This window comes from Tachyglossus aculeatus, chromosome 17, assembly GCF_015852505.1.
Source record: "Tachyglossus aculeatus isolate mTacAcu1 chromosome 17, mTacAcu1.pri, whole genome shotgun sequence".
NCBI classification, from domain to species: Eukaryota; Metazoa; Chordata; class Mammalia; order Monotremata; family Tachyglossidae; genus Tachyglossus; species Tachyglossus aculeatus.
Genome location: NC_052082.1, coordinates 7588064 through 7605461, shown reverse-complemented (window position 1 = coordinate 7605461; position 17398 = coordinate 7588064).

Here is a 17398-nt window from a genome sequence, read left to right as displayed (position 1 = left end):
TCATTCAATCGTATTTAAGCGCTAACGCCGTGCAGAGCACTGTACCAAGCCCTTGCACTGTACTAAGCGCTTTCATTCATTCGTTCACTCACTCACTCATTCATTCACTCACTCATTCATTCGTATTAAGCGCTAACCGTGTGCAGAGCACTGTACCAAGCCTTTGCACTGTACTAAGCACTTTCATTCATTCGTTCATTCACTCACTCACTCATTCATTCACTCACTCATTCATTCATTCAATTGTATTTAAGCGCTAACCGTGTGCAGAGCACTGTACCAAGCCCTTGCACTGTACTAAGCGCTTTCATTCATTCGTTCACTCACTCACTCATTCATTCACTCACTCATTCATTCGTATTAAGCGCTAACCGTGTGCAGAGCACTGTACCAAGCGCTTGCATTGTACTAAGCGCTTTCAATCATTCATTCGTTCACTCACTCATTCACTCACTCACTCACTCATTCATTCATTCAATCGTATCTAAGCGCTAACGGCGTGCAGAGCACTGTACCAAGCGCTTGCACTGTACTAAGCGCTTTCAATCATTCATTCGTTCACTCACTCACTCACTCATTCATTCATTCAATCGTATTTAAGCGCTAACCGTGTGCAGAGCACTGTACCAAGCGCTTTCACTGTACTAAGCGCTTTCATTCATTCGTTCATTCACTCACTCATTCACTCACTCACTCATTCATTCATTCAATCGTACTTAAGCGCTAACCGTGTGCAGAGCACTGTACCAAGCGCTTTCACTGTACTAAGCGCTTTCATTCATTCGTTCATTCACTCACTCACTCATTCATTCACTCACTCATTCATTCATTCAATCGTATTTAAGTGCTAACCGTGTGCAGAGCACTGTACCAAGCGCTTGCACTGTACTAAGCGCTTTCAATCATTCATTCGTTCACTCACTCATTCATTCATTCACTCATTCATTCATTCAATCGTGTTTAAGCGCTAGCCGTGTGCAGAGCACTGTACCAAGCGCTTGCACTGTGCTAAGCGCTTTCAATCATTCATTCGTTCACTCACCCGTTCATTCACTCATTCATTCATTCAATCGTGTTTAAGCGCTAGCCGTGTGCAGAGCACTGTATCATCATCATCATCAATCGTATTTATTGAGCGCTTACTATGTGCAGAGCACTGTACTAAGCGCTTTCATTCATTCGTTCATTCACTCACTCACTCATTCATTCACTCACTCATTCATTCATTCAATCGTATTTAAGTGCTAACCGTGTGCAGAGCACTGTACCAAGCGCTTGCACTGTACTAAGCGCTTTCAATCATTCATTCGTTCACTCACTCATTCATTCATTCACTCATTCATTCATTCAATCGTGTTTAAGCGCTAGCCGTGTGCAGAGCACTGTACCAAGCGCTTGCACTGTGCTAAGCGCTTTCAATCATTCATTCGTTCACTCACTCACTCATTCACTCACTCATTCATTCATTCAATCGTGTTTAAGCGCTAGCCGTGTGCAGAGCACTGTATCATCATCATTCATCATCATCATCAATTGTATTTATTGAGCGCTTACTATGCCGTGTGCAGAGCACTGTATCATCATCATCATCTGCCGTGTGCAGAGCACTGTACTAAGCGCTTGGGAAGTACAAATTGGCAACATCTAGAGACAGTCCCTACCCAACAGTGGGCTCACAGTCTAAAAGGGGGAGACAGAGAACAAAACCAAACATACTAACAAAATAAAATAAATAGAATAGATATGTACACTGTACTAAGCGCTTTCATTCATTCGTTCGCTCACTCATTCATTCACTCATTCATTCACTCACTCATTCATTCATTCACTCACTCACTCATTCATTCAATCGTATTTATTGAGCACTTACGGTGTGCAGAGCACTGCACTAAGCGCTTGGGAAGTAATCATATTTATTATGATATAATGATATGATATATTATAATAATATGATCATATTCGTCCGTTCACTCAGTCACTCACTCAGTCACTCACTCATTTATTCACTCAGTCACTCAGTCACTCACTCATTCATTCACTCAGTCATTCATTCAATCGTATTTAAGCACTAACCGTGTCCAATTCATTCATTCATTCATTCATTCATTCAATCGTGTTTATTGAGCACCTACCGTGTGCAGAGCACTGTACTAAGCGCTTGGGAAGTATAAGTCGGCAACATATAGAGACCCAACAACGGGCTCACAGTCTAGAAGGGGGAGAGCAGTCTGTACACACAGAAGCAAACTATGTGTGCAGCGTGGCTCAGTGGAAAGAGCCCGGGCTTTGGAGTCCGAGGTCATGGGTTCAAATCCCGGCTCTGCCAATTGTCAGCTGTGTGACTATGGGCAAGTCACTTCACTTCTCTGGGCCTCAGTTCCCTCATCTGTAAAATGGGGATTAAGGCTGTGAGCCCCCCGTGGGACAACCTGATCACCTTGTAACCTCCCCAGCGCTTAGAACAGTGCTTCGCACATAGTAAGCGCTTAATAAATACCATTATTATTATTATTACAACAAAACAAATCATGTAGACAGGTGTCAGAATCTTCAGAACAAATAGAATTCAAGCTAGATGCACATCATTAACAAAATAAAAAGAATAGTAAATCATCATCAATCGTATTTATTGAGCGCTTACTATGTGCAGAGCACTGTACTAAGCGCTTGGGAAGTACAAATTGGCAACATCTAGAGACAGTCCCTACCCAACAGTGGGCTCACAGTCTAAAAGGGGGAGACAGAGAACAAAACCAAACATACTAACAAAATAAAATAAATAGAATAGATATCTACAAGTAAAATAAATACATAAATAGAGTAATAAATATGTACCTGATCACCTTGTAACCTCCCCAGCGCTTAGAACAGTGCTTCGCACATAGCAAGCGCTTAATAAATACCATTATTATTATTATTACAACAAAACAAAACGTGTAGACAGGTGTCAAAATCGTCAGAACAAATAGAAGTCTAACAAAACAAAACGTGTAGACAGGTGTCAAAATCGTCTGAACAAATAGAATTCAAGCTAGATGTGCATCACTAACAAAATAAAAAGAATAGTAAATATGCACTAAACGTTTTCCAATGGCTGTTAACACGGTCCAAATATTTCCTAGCATAGCGTTGTGATGACCCAGCCAAGAGGTAAAAGTCTCAATTGCATTTTCAACACAGTCTTAGAGATGTCTCTTAAATATCTGATGCAGAAAGAAATATTAGATACCACCAGCATCTGAATCTTCCTTGTCCCATAGCAGGGCATCCCAGACTGAGCCCCTTCCTTCCTCTCCCCCTCGTCCCCCTCTCCATCCCCCCCATCTTACCTCCTTCCCTTCCCCACAGCACCTGTATATAGGTATATATGTTTGTACAGATTTATTACTCTATTTATTTATTTTACTTGTACCTACCTATTCTATTTATTTTATTTTGTTAGTATGTTTGGTTTTGTTCTCTGTCTCCCCCTTCTAGACTGTGAGCCCACTGTTGGGTAGGGACTGTCTCTATATGTTGCCAGCTTGTACATCCCAAGCGCTTAGTACAGTGCTCTGCACACAGTAAGCGCTCAATAAATGCGATTGATTGATTGATTGATTGATTGATTGATTGATTCATTGTTTGGAGAAAGTCTTGTAGACAGATAACCTCAACCTAGTCAATGAGTAACAAACATCCTATGAATTGTACATACCAGTGTAAAAAAAAAAATCCGATTTGCTTCCATCTATCTCAGTGCACAGAACGGTGCCTGGCACGTAGTAGGAACTCAACAAATACCACAGAAACTGCTGTGGGGAGACTGTAAGCTCATCGTGGGCAGCGAATGCATTTATTTTTATATTGTGCTCTCTCAAGCGCTTAGGACAGTGCTCTGCACACAGTCAGCTCTCAATAAATAGTAATGGTAATAGTTTTTGTATTTGTTAAGCGCTTACTACGTGCAAAGCACTGTTCTTAGCGCCGGGGAGGATACAAGGTGATCAGGTTGTCCCATGTGGGGCTCACACTTTTAATTCCCATTTTACAGAGGAGGGAACTGAGGCCCAGAGAAGTGAAATGACTTGACCAAAGTCACACGGCTGACAAGTGGCAGAGCCGGGATTTGAACCTGTGACCTCCTACTTCCAAGTCCGTGCTCTTTCCATTGAGCAACAAAGGGAATGGAATCCACCCAAAGGGAAAGCAGCTCCTACTTTTGGAAATAATAATGATATTTATTAATATATATTAATAAACATATACATACATATATATACATATATATACATTTATATACGTATATATGTATATACCTGTATATATGTATATATGTCTGTGCATATTTATTACTCTATTTATTTATTTCTTTATTTATTTTACTTGTACATATCTATTCTATTTATTTTATTTTGTTAGTATGTTTGGTTTTGTTCTCTGTCTCCCCCTTTTAGACTGTGAGCCCACTGTTGGGTAGGGACTGTCTCTATATGTTGGCAACTTCTACTTCCCAACCGCTTAGTACAGTGCTCTGCACACAGTAAGCACTCAATAAATACGATTGATGCAGATGCTGATGGATGGATGGAATGGAATGGGTAGGCCTCTGCTTGACTCTCCCTCTCCTAGCCAAGACTGGTAATAATGACGGCATTTATTAAGCACTTACTATGTGCAAAGCACTGTTCTAAGCGCAGGGGAGGTTACAAGGTGATCGGGTTGTCCCACGGGGGGTTCGCAGTCTTCATCCCCATTTGACAGATGAGGGAACTAAGGCACAGAGAAGTGAAGTGACTTGCCCAAAGTCACCCAGCTGACGATTGGCGGAGCCGGGATTTGAACCCATGACCTCTGACTCCAAAGCCCGGGCTCTTTCCACTGAGCCATGCTGCTTCTTTAAATCATGGTAGAGGACTGGAAACTCTCCAGATGTGCCCCTGAGAGGGTGCTTCTGTACATATCTGTAATTTATTTTAATGTCTGTCTCCCCCTCTAGACTAGTGGTCAGGGAACATGTCTACCATTCCTGCTCATTCATTCATTCAGTCGTATTTATTGAGCGCTTACTGTGTGCAGAGCCCTGTACTAAGCGCTTGGAAAGTCCAAGTTGGCAGCATATAGAGACGGTCCCTACCCAACAGCGGATTCCTTCCTTCATTCAATTCATTCAATCGTATTTATTGAGGGCTTACTGTGGGCAGAGCACTGTACTAAGCGCTTGGGAAGTACAAGTTCTCTGAGCTGCTTCTCTAAATCACTTAGCTTCCCTGTGCCTCGGTTACCTTATCTGTAAAATGGAGAAGCAGCGTGGCTCAATGGAAAGAGCCCGGGCTTTGGAGTCAGAGGTCATGGGTTCAAATTCCGGCTCCACCACTTGTCAGCTGTGTGACTTTGGGCAAGTCACTTCACTTCTCTGGGCCTCAGTTCCCTCATCTGTAAAACGGGGATGAAGACTGTGAGCCCCCTGTGGGACAACCTGATCACCTTGTAACTTCCCCAGCGCTTAGAATAGTGCTTTGCACACAGTAAACACTTAATAAATGCTATCATTATTATTACCCCTTTTTTCACCCCTCCCTCAGCCCCACAGCACTTACATCCATAAACCGGTATTTATTTATTTCTATTAATGCCCGTCTCGCTCTCTGAACTGTAAACTCGTTTAGGTCAGGGAATGTGTCTACCAATTCTGTTACATTGTACACTCCCAATTGTTGGGTAGGGACCGTCTCTATATGTTGCCGACTTGTACTTCCCAAGCGCTTAGTACAGTGCTCTGCACACAGAAAGCGCTCAATAAATACGATTGAATGAATGAATGAACCTGCGACCTCTGGCTCCCAAGCCCGCGCTCTTTCCACCGAGCCACGCTGCTTCTCTGGGAAATGGTAAGAAGCACCAGATTTTCCTCAGTTCCCTCATCTGGAAAACAGGGATAAAGACTGTGAGCCCCCCGTGGGACAACCTGATCCACCTTGTAACCTTCCCAGCGCTTAGCACAGTGCTTTGCACATAGTAAGCGCTTAATAAATGTCATTATTAGCGCTTAGAACAGTGCTTTGCACATAGTAAGCGCTTAATAAATGTCATTATCAGCGCTTAGAACAGTGCTTTGCACATAGTAAGCGCTTAATACATGTCATGATCAGCGCTTAGAACAGTGCTTTGCATATAGTTAAGTGCTTAATAAATGCCATTATTATTATTTTTATTAGCTTGTATCTACCCCAGTGCTTAATAGTATGTGCTTAACAAGTATCATTTAAAAAATGATAATAATAATGACAATAATGGTGGTATTTGTTAATCAATCAATCAATCAATCAATCGTATTTATTGAGCGCTTACTATGTGCAGAGCACTGTACTAAGCGCTTGGGAAGTACAAATTGCCATCACATAGAGACAGTCCCTACCCAACAGTGGGCTCACAGTCTAAAAGGGGGGAGACAGAGAACAGAACCAAACATACCAACAAAATAAAATAAGTAGGATAGAAATGTACAAGTAAAATAAATAAATAAATAAATAAATAAATAGAGTAATAAATATGTACAACCATATATACATATATACAGGTGCTGTGGGGAAGGGAAGGAGGCAAGACGGGGGGATGGAGAGGGGGACGAGGGGGAGAGGAAAGAAGGGGCTCAGTCTGGGAAGGCCTCCTGGAGGAGGTGAGCTCTCAGCAGGGCCTTGAAGGGAGGAAGAGAGCTAGCTTGGCGGATGGGCAGAGGGAGGCCATTCCAGGCCCGGGGGATGACGTGGGCCGGGGGTCGATGGCGGGACAGGCGAGAGCGAGGTACAGTGAGCTTACATTTGTTAAGCGCTTGCTACGTGCAAAACACTGTTCCAAGTGCTGGGGGGGAGGAATACAAGGTGATCAGGTTGCCCCACGTGGGGCTCACACTCTTAATCCCCATTTTACAGAGGAGGGAACTGAGGCATAAAGAAGTGAAGTGATTTTCCCAAAGTCACACAGCAGACAAGCGGCAGAGCTGGAATTCGAACCCATTACCTCAGAGTCCCAAGCCCGGGCTCTTTCCACTGAGCTACGCTTCTTCTCTAAAAATGAGGCTTGCCTTGTTGTGGTCTCTTCCTCCCTTCAAGGCCCTACTGAGAGCTCACCTCCTCCAGGAGGCCTTCCCAGACTGAGCCCCTTCCTTCCTCTCCCCCTCGCCCCCCTTTCCATCCCCCGCATCTTACCTCCTTCCCTTCCCCACAGCACCTGTATATACGTATATGTGTTTGTACAGATTTATTACTGTATTTATTTTACTTGTACATATCTATTCTATTTATTTTATTTTGTAAGTATGTTTGGTTTTGTTCTCTGTCTCCCCCTTCTAGACTGTGAGCCCACTGTTGGGTAGGGACTGTCTCTATATGTTGCCAGCTTGTGTTTCCCAAGCGCTTAGTACAGTGCTCTGCACACAGTAAGCGCTCAATAAATACGATTGATTGATTGATTGATTGATTGATTGGTGCGGCCCTTGGTTAAAAAATCTGGACCATGGAACTGCCATTGGTGAAACCATCTCCAACTCTCTGACCTGCTGCTGGAGTGTGAACAAATTCCCCGAACCAGGTATTTTTGAGGACTTATGGGGCTGGTAAAAACAGAATCAAGTGGCTTTTCCCACACCCCTGTAATTGTTTTATAACAATATATCCTTTTTAAATCATTGTGGGAAAACAGCGGCATACTTCTTTAACAACCTTGTAAACACAGAACTAACCCAAGTGAGAACCTGTCCTTAAATCCATTAGAGGTGGTGAGAGTGAATTTTCACGCTTTACAGTTGTCAAGCCTTCCCGAAATCTCCTCCAAGAGGCCTTCTCTGACTAAGCCCTCATTTCCTCTTCTCCGGCTCCCTTCTGCCTCACCCTTGGACTTGGATTTGTAGAGAAGCAGCGTGGCTCAGTGGAAAGAGCCCGGGCTTTGGAGTCAGAAGTCACGGGTTCAAATCCTGGCTCTGCTACTTGTCAATCAATCAATCAATCAATCAATCGTATTTATTGAGCGCTGACTGTGTGCAGAGCACTGTACTAAGCGCTTGGGAAGTACAGGTTGGCAACATATAGAGACAGTCCCTACCCAACTCAGTCCCAGACTGAGCCCCTTCCTTCCTCTCCCCCTCGTACCCCTCTCCATCCCCCGCATCTTACCTCCTTCCCTTCCCCACAGCACCTGTATATATGTATATATGTTTGTACAGATTTATTACTCTATTTATTTATTTATTTTACTTGTACCTATCTATTCTATTTCTTTTATTTTGTTAGTATGTTTGGTTTTGTTCTCACAGTGGGCTCACAGTCTAGAAGGGGGAGACAGAGAACAAAACCAAACATACTAACAAAATAAAATAAATAGAATAGATAGGTACAAGTAAAATAAATAAATAAATAAATAAATAGAGTAATAAATATGTACAAACATATATACATATACACAGGTGCTGTGGGGAAGGGAAGGAGGTAAGATGGGAGGGGATGGAGAGGGGGACGAGGGGGAGAGGAAGGAAGGGGCTGAGTCTGGGAAGGCCTCCTGGAGGCTGCGTGACTTCAGGCAAGTCCCTTCACTTCTCTTGGCCTCAGTTCCCTCGACTGTAAAATGGGGTTGAAGACTGTGAGCCCCCCGTGGGACAACCTGATCACCTTGTAACCTCCCCAGTGCTTAGAATAGTGCTTTGCACACAGTAAGCGCTTAATAAATGCTATCATTATTATTACCCTTTTTTCACCCCTCCCTCAGCCCCACGGCACTTACATCCATAAACCGGTATTTATTTCTATTAATGCCTGTCTTGCTCTCTGGACTGTACACGCGTTTTGGTCGGGGAATGTGTCTGCCAACTCTGTTACACTGTACACTTCCAAGTGCTTAATACGGTGCTCTGCACACAGTAAACACTCAATTAATACGATCGATTTAGAAGAAGCAGCAGCATGGCTCAGTGGAAAGAGCATGGGCTTCGAAGTGAGAGGTCATGGGTTCAAATCCCAGCTCCTCTACTTGTTAGCTGTGTGACTTTGGGCAAGTCACTTCACTTCTCTGGGCCTCAGTTCCCTCATCTGTAAAATGGGGATGAAGACTGTGAGACCACCGTGGGACAACCTGATCACCTTATAACCTCCCCAGTGCTTAAAATAGTGCTTTGCACATAGTAAGCGCTTAATAAATGCTATCATTATTATTACCCTTTTTTCACCCCTCCCTCAGCCCCCCGGCACTCACGTCCATAAACTGGTATTTATTTATTTCTATTAATGCCTGTCTCACTCTCTGAACTGTAAACTCGTTTTGGTCGGGGAATGTGTCTACCAACTCTGTTACATTGTACACTCCCAAGTGCTTACTACAGTGCTCTGCACACAGTAAACACTCAATTAATACGATCAATTTAGAAGAAGAAGCAGCGTGGCTCAGTGGAAAGAGCCCGGGCTTTGGAGTCGGAGGTCATGGGTTCAAATCCCGGCTCCGCCAACTGTCAGCTGTGTGACTTTGGGCAAGTCACTTCACTTCTCTGGGCCTCAGTGACCTCATCTGGAAAATGGGGATGAAGACTGTGAGCCCCCTGTGGGACAAGCTGATCACCTTATAACCTCCCCAGCGCTTAGAACAGTGCTTTGCTCATAGGAAGTGCTTAATAAATGCCATTATTATCATTATTGATTGGACAGGGATTCATAAACATCAGGAGAGTTCCAACCCAAAGAGAGTGATACTATGTACTATGTAATGATAATAATAATTATGGTATTTGTTAAGCGCTTACTATGTGCCAGGCACTGTTCTAAGCACCAGGGTAGACACAAGATAATAGGGTTGGACCCAGACCCTGCCCCCCAGGGCTCACAGTCTTAATCCCCATTTTACAGTTGAGGAAACTGAGAAATGAAGTGATCTGTCCAAGGTCGCACGGCAGACTAGTGGCAGAGCTGGGATTAGAACCCATGACCTTCTGATTCTTCATTCATTCATTCATTCATGCACAAGAAGCAGCGTGGCTCAGTGGAAAGAGCACGGGCTTTGGAGTCAGAGGTCATGGGTTCAAATCCCCTCTCCAGCAATTGTCAGCTATATGACTTTGGGCGAGTCACTTAACTTCTCTGTGCCTCAGTTACCTCATCTGTCAAATGGGGATTAAGACTGTGAGCCCGCTATGGGACAACCTGATCACCTTCATTCATTCATTCAATCGTATTTACTGAGCGCTTACTGTGTGCAGAGCACTGTACTAAGCGCTTGGGAAGTACAAGTTGGCAACAAATAGACACGGTCCCTACCCAACAGTGGGCTCAGTCTAGAACCTTGTAACCTCCCCAGCGCTTAGAACAGTGCTTTGCATGTAGTAAGTGCTTAATGAATGCCATCATTATTATTAATTCATTTAATCAGTCCCGGGCTCTAGCCACTATACCATGCTGCTTAGAGCAGGCAGAATGTCCGGAGTTCATTCATTCAATCGTATTTATTGAGCACTTACTGTGTGCAGAGCACTGTACTAAGCGCTTGGGAAATACAAGTTGGCAACATATAGACGGTCCCTCCCCAACAACGGGCTCACAGTCTAGAATTGGGAGGAGGAGGAGGGGAAGATGTGGGAGCAATTAGGGGGCCTGGAGGAGCCAACTTTCACTTTCAAAGACCTTTACTCTGGAGAGAAAGGCAGGGGAAGTGATCCAGATCTGAGCCTCATGTTCCAATTAGTTGAGCAAAAAGCCACCTAAAGTTTTTCCTTTTTATTCTTTTACCTCCCCGAATAGAAGTACAGTGGAACTTCCCTCTCCTTGTACCCTGGCTTCTTCGCTTCATCATCATCATCATCATCAATCGTATTTATTGAGCGCTTACTGTATGCACAGCACTGTACAAAGCGCTTGGGAAGTACACGTTGGCAACATATAGAGACGGTCCCTGCCCAACAGTGGGCTCACAGTCTAAAAGAGGGAGACAGAGAACAAAACCAAACGTACTAACAAAATAAAATAAATAGAATAGATATGTACAAGTAAAATAAATAAATAAATAAATAAATAGAGTAACAAATATCATCATCAATCGTATTTATTGAGCGCTTACTATGTGCAGAGCACTGTACTAAGCGCTTGGGAAGTACAAGTTGGCAACATATAGAGACAGTCCCTACCCAACAGTGGGCTCACAGTCTAAAAGTACAGTGCTAAGCGCTTAGTACAGTGCTCTGCACATAGTAAGCGCTCAATAAATACGATTGATTGAAAAGGGGGAGACAGAGAACAAAACCAAACATACTAACAAAATAAAATAAATATGTACAACATGTACAAACATATATGCATATATACAGCATATATATATGTATATATACATATATATGTGTGTATATATATATGTATACATATATACATATATACAGCTTCATGTGCAGCTCATACAGGCCAAAGAGAAACGATCCCCCTCCGAATGCAAACACACCCAACCCCGGCCTGACGGTTAGCCTCTTATTACCTTCTACTCATCCTCTCGGCGTGACGAATGCCACGAATCCTGCCATGTGACAGTCCCCTGCAATTATCCTAATAATTTGGCTAATGAGAAGCTGCAATTCAATTCCCGGATTTCAGTGAGTCAGCTCCAGGCTTGATCAAGTGCTTGAGTCCACGGTGGGGTCAGGGATGAGGGAGAGATCTGAGGGAAGGGAGTCTCTTTCAATCATCGCCTCTTCTGATGATTTAAACTTCATTCCGGTAGCATCCGCTGTGAGTTCCCCGGGATTTGGGATGAACCATCCCCTCAACTTGCACGGCCCAATTCATCGCTAATCAATCAATCAATCAATCGTATTTATTGAGCGCTTACTGTGTGCAGAGCACTGTACTAAGCGCTTGGGAAGTACAAGTTGGCAACATATAGAGACAGTCCCTGCCCAACAGTGGGCTCACAGTCTAGAAGGGGGAGACAGAGAACAAAACCAAACATATTAACAAAATAAAATAAATAGAATAGATATGTACAAGTAAAATAAATAAATAGAGTAATAAATATGTACAAACATATATACATATAATCACAATCAGAGCAGCAGTGTGGCCTAGTAGAGCACGAGCTTGGGAGTTGGGGGACCTGGGTTCTAGTCCTGGCTCTGCCACTTATAATAATAATAATGATGATGATGGCATTTATTAAGCGCTTACTATGTGCAAAACACTGTTCTAAGCGCTGGGGAGGTTACAAGGTGATCAGGTTGTCCCATGCGGGAGGGCGCACAGTCTTAATCCCCATTTTACAGATGAGGTAACCGAGGCCCAGAGAAGTGAAGTGACTTGCCCAAAGGCACACAGCTGACAATTGGCGGAGTTGGGATTTGAACCCATGACCTCTGACTCCAAAGCCCGTGCTCTTTCCACTGAACCACGCTGCTTCTCACTTGTCTGCTGTGTGATCTTGGGCAAGTCACTTCACTTCTCTGGGCCTCGGTTACCCCATCTGTAAAATGGGGACGAAGGCTGGGAGCCCCATGTGGGACGGAGACTGTGCCTAACCTGATTACCTTGTATCTGTCCAGCGGCTTAGACCAGTGCCTGGCATATAGTAAGTGCTTAACAAATAGGTTAAAATAATCATAAAGAGCAGTAAAATGCAGCTGAGTACTTAGAAGAGAAAGGCTTCAGAGGTATGGCTAATTCTTCTAGCTGTTCGATGATAATAATAATAATGATGGCATTTGTTCATTCATTCATTCAATCATATTTATTGAGTGCTTACTCTGTGCAGAGCACTGTACTAAGCACTTGGGAAGTACAAGTTGGCAACACGTAGAGACGGTCCCTACCCAACAGTGGGCTCACAGTCTAGAAAGTGGGCGCACAGTCTAGAAGTGTTTACTATGTGCAAAACACTGTTCTAAGCACTGGGGGGGATATAAGGTGATCAGGTTGTCCCACGTGGGGCTCACAGTCTTCATCCCCATTTTACAGATGAGGGAACTGAGGCCCAGAGAAGTGAAGTGACTTACCCAAAGTCACACAGCTAAGTGGCGGAGCCGGGATTCGAACCCATGACCTCTGACTCCAAAGCCCGGGCTCTTTCCACCTGCCAAGCTGCTTCTCCCACGTGGGGCTCACAGTCTTCATCCCCATTTTTCAGGTGAGGTCACTGAGGCCCAGAGAAGTGAAGCCAGTGGCCCAAAGTCACACAGCTGACAAGTGGTGGAGTCGGGAGATGAGAATGCGCCCTCCGCTGTATCAGCATCAGGTGAGCTCCTGTTGGACCCCGAGCAGGTCTACCCTCTCTATTGTACTTCCCCAAGCACACAGTAATAATTAATAATAATAATGGCATTTGTTAAGCGCTTACTATGTGCAAAGCACTGTTCTAAGCGCTGGGGGGAAACAAGGTGATCAGGTTGTCCCCCTTGGGGCTCACAGTCTTCATCCCCTATTTTACAGATGAGGGAACTGAGGCACAGAGAAGTCAAATGCCTTGCCCAAAGTCACACAGCTGGCAGTTGGTGGAGCTGGGATTCATTCATTTTTTTCATTCAATCGTATTTATTGAGCACTTACTGTGTGCAGAGCACTGTACTAAGCGCTGGGGATTTGAACCCATGACTTCTGACTCCAAATCCCGTGCTCTTTCCACTGCACCACACGGATAATTAAACCAGAACTATCAGCTCGCCCACCTATCAGTCGATTTATTGAGCATCTTCTGTGTGTAGAGCACTGTACTAAGAGATTGGGAGAGACACGTTCCCTGTTCACAATGAGTTTACAGTCCAGAGGACGACAGACATTAATAAAAATACGTAAATTTTGGTTATGGACATAAGTCCTGGGGACTGAGGGAGTGGTGAATCCCCACAGCACTTGCATATCTATTTGTACAGATTTATTACTCTATTTATTTTACTTGTACATATTTACTATTCTATTTTGTTAATGATGTGCACCTAGCTTTAATTCTATTTGTTCTGACAACTTTGACACCTGTCTCCAGGTTTGGTTTTGTCGTCTGTCTCCCCCTTCTAGACTGGGAGCCCGCTGTTGGGTAGGGACCGTCTCTAGTGTTGCCGACTTGTCCTTCCCAAGCGCTTAGTCCAGTGTTCTGCACACAGTAAGTGCTCAATAAATATGATTGAATGAATGAACGAATGAATGAGGAAATACAACTGCAGGAGCGACGTAGAAGGGAGTGGGAGAGGAAGAAATGAGGGCTTAGTTGGGGAACTCCTCTTGCAGGGGATGTGATTTTAACAAGGCTTTGAAGGTGGAAAGAATGATCCTCTGTAAGCTATAATAATAATAATAATAATAATAATGGCATTTATTAAGTGCTTACTATGTGCAAAGCACTGTTCTAAGCGCTGGATAGTTTACAAGGTGATCAGGTTGTCCCACAGGGGGCTCACAGTCTTAATCCCCATTTTACAGATGAGGGGACTGAGGCCCAGAGAAGTGAAGTGACTTGCCCAAAGTCACACAGCTGACAATTGGCGGAGCCGGCATTTGAACCCATGACCTCTGACCCCAAAGCCTGTGCTCTTTCCAGTGAGCCATGCTGCTTCTCCGCTGCTATGAAGGGTATTCTATTTATTTTGTTAATGATGTGCATCTAGCTTTACTTCTGTTTATTCCGATGACTTGACACCCGTCCACGTGTTTTGTTTTGTTGTCTGTCTCCCCCTTCTAGACCGTGCGTCCGTTTTTGGGTAGGGACCGTCTCTCTATGTTGCCAACTTGTACTTCCCAAGCGCTTAATCCAGTGCTCTGCACACAGTAAGTGCTCAATAAATACAATTGAATGAATGAATGAATGAAGGAAGTTCCAGGCCAGAGGCAGGAGGTGGGCGAGAGGCCGGCGGCAAGATAGGGGAAATCGAGATACAGTGAGTAGGTGGGCATTAGAGAAATGTGCGGGCTGGAAATCAGAGAAGTAAGGTAGGAGGGGGTAAGGTGATTGAGAGCTTTGAAGCCGACAGAGAGGAGGATTGAATTCATTCATTCAATCGTATTTATTGAGTGCTTACTGTGTGCAGAGCACTGTACTACGCGCTTGGGAAGAACAGGTTGGCAACATATAGAGATGGTCCCTACCCAACGTGGGCTCACAGTCAAGAAGATGTGGAGGTGATGTTGATGCTGATGTGGAGGTGAAAACACTAGTGCTCCCACCAGCCTTCCATGAGCAATACAGTTTAAGATCCAGACCCCTCTGTTCCACCCAAAGAGGGAAGCCAGCAGGAGGAGAGGGGGGTGACTCTTCCATCAGTAGCATTTATTAATAATTTTATTAAATTTTATTTTGTATTTATTAATATATTTAATAATAATAATGATAGCATTTATTAAGCGCTTACTATGTGCAAAGCACTGTTCTAAGCGCTGGGGAGGTTACAAGGTGATCAGGTTGTCCCACGGGGGGCTCACAGTCGTCATCCCCATTTTCCAGATGAGGGAACTGAGGCTCAGAGAAGTGAAGTGACTTGCCCAAAGTCACACAGCTGACAAGTGGCGGAGCCGGGATTTGAACCCATGACCTCTGACTCCAAAGCCCGGGCTCTTTCCACTGAGCCACGCTGCTTACCATGTGCAGAGCACTGTACTAAGGGAGGGAGAACGCGATCCAATGGAGTTGGTAGATATACTCCCTGTCCCTAGGAACTTAGACTGAGCCCCCTTTTTCCTCTCCTCCTCCCCATCACCCCCCCCACCCTACCTCCTTCCCCTCCCCACAGCACTTGTATATATTTATACAGATTTATTACTCTATTTATTTTACTCGTATGTATTTACTTCTCTATTTTATTAATGATGTGTTTATAGCTATAATTCTATTTATTCTGATGGTTTTGACACCCGTCTACATGTTCTGTTTTGTTGTCTGTCTCCCCCTTCTAGACTGTGAGCCTGTTGTTGGGTAGGGACCGTCTCTATCTGTTGCCCAATTGTTCTTTCCAAGTGCTTAGCCCAGTGCTCTGCGCACAGTAAGCGCTCAATAAATACAATTGAATGAATGAATTTATAATTCTATTCATCTATTTTAATGGTATTGACACCTGTCTTCATGTTTTGTTTTGTTGCCTGTCTCCCCCTTCTAGACTGTGAGCCCGCTGTTGGGTAGGGACCGTTTCTATATGTTGCCAACTTGTACTTCCCAAGCGCTTAGTACAGTGCTCTGCACACTGTAAGCCCTCAATAAATATGATTGAATGAATGAATTCCTCTCCTCAGTTGCCCAAGTGGAGCCTCTCGAGAAGCAGCGAGGCCTAATGGAAAGAGCATAGGCCTGAGAGACAGAGGACTTGGGTTCTAATCCTGACTCTTGCCCCTTGCCTGCTGAGTAACCTTGGATAACTCACTTGAGAGTGCGGGCTTGGGAGTCAGAGGTCATGGGTTCTAATCCCGGCTCCACCACGTGTCAGCTGAGTGACTTTGGGCAAGTCGCTTCACTTCTCTGGGCCTCAGTTACCTCATCTGGAAAATGGGGATTAAGAATGTGAGCCCCATGTGGGACAACCTGATCACCTTGTAACCTCTCCAGTGCTTATAACGGTGCTTGGCACATAGTAAGCTCTTAATAAATGCCATTATTATTATTATTATCATTATTATTATTATTGCATCTCTCCCAGCGCTTAGAACAGTGCTTGGCACATAGTAAGCGCTTAACAAATACCAAAATTATTATTATTATTATTCTCTGTGCCTCAGTTATCTCATCTCTAAAATGGGGATTTAAAGCAGTGAGTCCCATCTGGGACACAGACCGGGTCCAGCCTGATTATCTTGTACCTACCCCAATGCTTAGTACAGTGGCTGGCGCATTAAAAGCGCTTAACCAACACATTCGGAAAAAAAATCAAACAATGGCCTTTTCATTCATTCATTCATTGTCAGTCATATTTATTGAGTGCTTACTGTGTGCAGAGCACTGTACTAAGCGCTTGGGAAGTCCAAGTTGGCAACATATAGAGACGGTCCCTACCCAACAGTGGGCTCACAGTCTAGAAGGGGGAGACAGAGAACAAAACAAAACATATTAACAGAATAAAATAAATAGAATAAATATGTACAAGTAAAATAAATCAATAGAGTAATAAAGTAATAGAGTAATAAATATGTACAAACATATATACATATTTCCTTTTCTCCCACCCTTTTCTTTTCAACCCCTCTGTCTTTGCACCCTGGGTGCACTTGCGCAAAACTGGAAACGCTAATGAAACCCCGACCAAACGGGACGCCAACGAGAGACAGGGTTTAGAGAAGCAGTGTGGCACAGCGGATAGAGCAAGGGCATTGGAGCCAGGAGGTTATGGGTTCTAATCCTGCATCCAGGCTGCAGGATGACAGATAGGTACCTAAGTGCTGTTGGGGTGGAAGTGGGTGGATGATGCAGACGTACAAATATCACAAATGTCAAATGA